The 3,331-nt window shown below is 46.1% G+C and overlaps 1 non-coding gene across 1 annotated transcript; it reads right to left on the minus strand.

The window, feature by feature from the left end:
• Nucleotides 1-314: 314 nt before the first annotated feature.
• On the minus strand, nt 315-449 carry LOC112425072 (small nucleolar RNA SNORA70). Its single transcript, XR_003016071.1, has one exon. It is a non-coding gene; the product is annotated as a small nucleolar RNA SNORA70 (small nucleolar RNA).
• Nucleotides 450-3,331: the final 2,882 nt, after the last annotated feature.

Genomic DNA, 3,331 nt, shown 5'->3' on the forward strand with positions numbered 1-3,331 from the left:
TGACCCCACAGCCATCTGGGATGAGCCACTTCTCAGCCACCATGTCTTCAAATTCATCCGCATTGAACTTGGTGAAGCCTCATTTCTTTGAGATGCAGATCTTTGGGGCAGCCAGGGAACTTGAATTTGGCCCTGTGCAGGGCCTCAATCACATGTTCCTGGTTCTGCAGCTTGGTGTAGATGGACATGATAACCATGGTACAATGTGAACCCTGGCCACAGTGCCCTGGGGCTTTCCAAAGGTACCTCGCATGCCTGTTTGGAGCCTACATTGGGGTAGTGCAAGGTCAGAGACATGAACATCCATCTGAAGGGCCTGTCTCCAAGGTCCCTTAGAGCAACCCATACAAGAAACAGGCTGCATACACTACCAAAGAAGCAGCTGTTTGCAGTCATTGCACACCTGGCCCCCATGAGGAAAAGAACTCACTCAGCTTAATTGGCTGCAGATCAGGTATTTCTTCGCAGCAATGTGAGAACAGACTAATGCAGTCGCCAACCCCCGTGAATCCTATACCAGGAGTCACCTCATCCTGCCACAGCTAAGGACATGATCTAAGTCTTGTCTCAGATGAGCTCAGTCTCCACTCTGTGGCACACATGTTTTCCTTTAAAATGTCCCTGTTATTCAAGCAGGAATGAAATATTTCTCTCACTTTTCTGGTTGAAGTCTTTCCATGCTGAATTTTCTGAATCAGACCAGTAGGTGAGTTCCATTTCTTATAAAATCTTCCTTTTACTAATAATCTCTTCAACAAATAATGACCTTAGCAATTGTTGACACAACTTCCTCTATTTGAAGTTTTAAAGGTTTCGTTTGGTTAAGAAAAGTAACTTGGAATTTTGAGGTCACTTCTATTGCTACTCATGGATTGAACTGTCCTGGCTACCTAGTGATTTATTGCTTTTTGCCCACTGCTAGGAAGGAGGTTCCCAGTGTTGGAGGTGTGGCCTGGTGGGAGGTGATTGGCTCATGAGTGCTCATGAATTCTCGTAAGTGGTTTAGCACCACCCCCTCGATGTTATCCTCAGGATAGTGAGTGAGTTCTGATGAGACCCGGTTGTTTAAAAGTGTGTAGCCCCTTCCCCCTCTCTCTCTTGTTCCTACTCCAGCCATGTGATGTGCCTGCTTTCCACCGTGTGCCATCACTGGAAGTTTTCTGAGGCCTATGCAGAAACCTAGACATGGTAGAACCCATGTCTATTTTATGAAGGGTAAAATAGCACCCCTACGATACTGTATCATCCTGCCAGAGTTTAATAAATTAGGGTAAAAACCAGGATTTCCCAACTCTTAAGGTAAAAGGCTGTGTTATTTGTGAGGTATTATTAGTAGGATGATTTTACCAAGGCGTAGAGGAGTAGAGGAGATTCAGTGTAGAGGAGATTCCTGTATCCACTGGAAAACTGACCAGGCACTATCTAAGATCCTTTCCCGGGTAGAGAACATGCCAGCACCAGTGGCTACTCTTGGACAGAAGGGGAAGGTCAGTAGTCAGCTGACAAGACTTTGACTTTTATTTTTATCCCCTTTAGTAGATTTTGAAAAATGAAGGTCATGTCTTGCTGTTGAATAATAATCATAATATCTTTTATTTATTTTTTATTTTTGTTTTTATTTTTGAGACAGTCTTGCTCTGTCACCCAGGCTGAAGTGCAGTGGTGCTGTCTCAGCTCACTGCAACCTCTGCCTCCTGGGTTCAAGCAATTCTGGTGCCTCAGCCTCCCAGGTAGCTGAGATTACAGGCACCTGCCACCACGTGTGGCTAATTTTTTTTTATTTTAGCAAGACTGGGTTTCACCACATTGCTCAGGGTGATCTTGAACTCCTAAGCTTAAGTGATCCTTCCGCCTTGGCTTCCCAAAATGCTTGGATTACAGGCAAGAGCTACTGCATCCAACCAATAATAGCATCTTTTTTCAGGCTGGGATTCAAATGTTCCCTTAGTTCTCTTAGTTGTGTTTACCTCTGAGCAGACATAGAAGGGGGCTGTGGACTTAGGGCTGCCCCCTAGGAATGGTGGCAACTGTGTGGTCAGAAGTGACAAAGGGTCACATAGTAACCAGAAGGTGGGAGGTGACCCATGGCATCTCCACACCTGCATGAAGGCTGGTCAAGCCTTCTTGGTTTGGGGGCACTTTGAGGGGATAAGAGTTGCAGTTGGAAGAGAGGAATTTGGCTCAGGTGACCTGCCAGCTATGACATTCCTTTCATGCTGAGCTCACAGGGGCGCTGCGAGGTTTGCTATTCACTAATCGCACGTTGGCTAATCCATCACGTTCATGGAGCAAAGGTCAGCCACATACATGCAAAATAGCAACCAAACATTGCTCCTAGTATTGCCTAATGACTTTCTCTTGAAAGTCAGGCTTGGGCTGGCCTCACCTTCCAGTATCATCTAACTGGTGCATCACAAACTACAAGGGTTCTACTGGAGCCACCAGAGGCTGACACAGTTGCCCTTCATTGACTCCTCTACAAAGCTCTGTCCTGTGTCTCTCCTGAGAACATCCTCTCCCCCTCCAGCAGGTCTTCTAGCCACATGTCTTGCCTTGATTTTTGCCTTGATTCTAAAACCATCCCCAGTCTGCTTTTGCCTAATAGAGAGGGAGAAAAGTCTATTCCTTTTTTTTTTTTCTTTTATTCCTCCTCCTGCTCTAGCTTTTGTTGAGTCAGGGTCTTGCTTTGTCACCCAGGCTGAAGTGCAGTGGAGCAATCATAGCTCACTCACTGTAGTCTTGAACTCCTGGACACAGCCTTCCTCTCATGGCAGCCTTCCAAGTAGCTAGGACTGCAGATACATGCCACTATACCCAGCTAAGTTTTTATTAAACATTTTTTATAGAGACAGGGTCTGGTCTCAAGCTCACTGCAGGCTGGTCTCAAGCTCACTGCAGCTTCAAACTCCTGGTCTCTAGTCATCCTTTCACCTCGGCCTCCCAAAGTTCTGGGACTATAGGCATGAGCCTCTGTATCCTTTGGAAAGTCAGTTTCTAAGAGCTCAGCATCCATCCAGGTGGGAGAGGTGAACATAGGCGTCTCTCCTCTGTGATCACTGCCACTGCAATGGGAGAACAGGAAAAGATGGCAGTTGATTTCTGTCCTTTCATCATGAGTCCATCTACTCTCCTTCCCGTCTCACATCCTGCCCTTGCCTCCAACGACAACGTTATCAAGCCTGCAATTAAAAGCAACCACTTTTATGAGTCACTGTTTTGCAAAAGCAAATACCCTCAATATGTTGATTTAGAAGGTTTCAGGGGAGCCACCATGAGGCCACTTGTGCAATGCCAGGCTAACTACTTTTGAAAGAGGACCATATGCTGCCTT

The sequence above is a fragment of the Macaca nemestrina genome, chromosome 4 (genome assembly GCF_043159975.1).
Source record: "Macaca nemestrina isolate mMacNem1 chromosome 4, mMacNem.hap1, whole genome shotgun sequence".
NCBI lineage: Eukaryota > Metazoa > Chordata > Mammalia > Primates > Cercopithecidae > Macaca > Macaca nemestrina.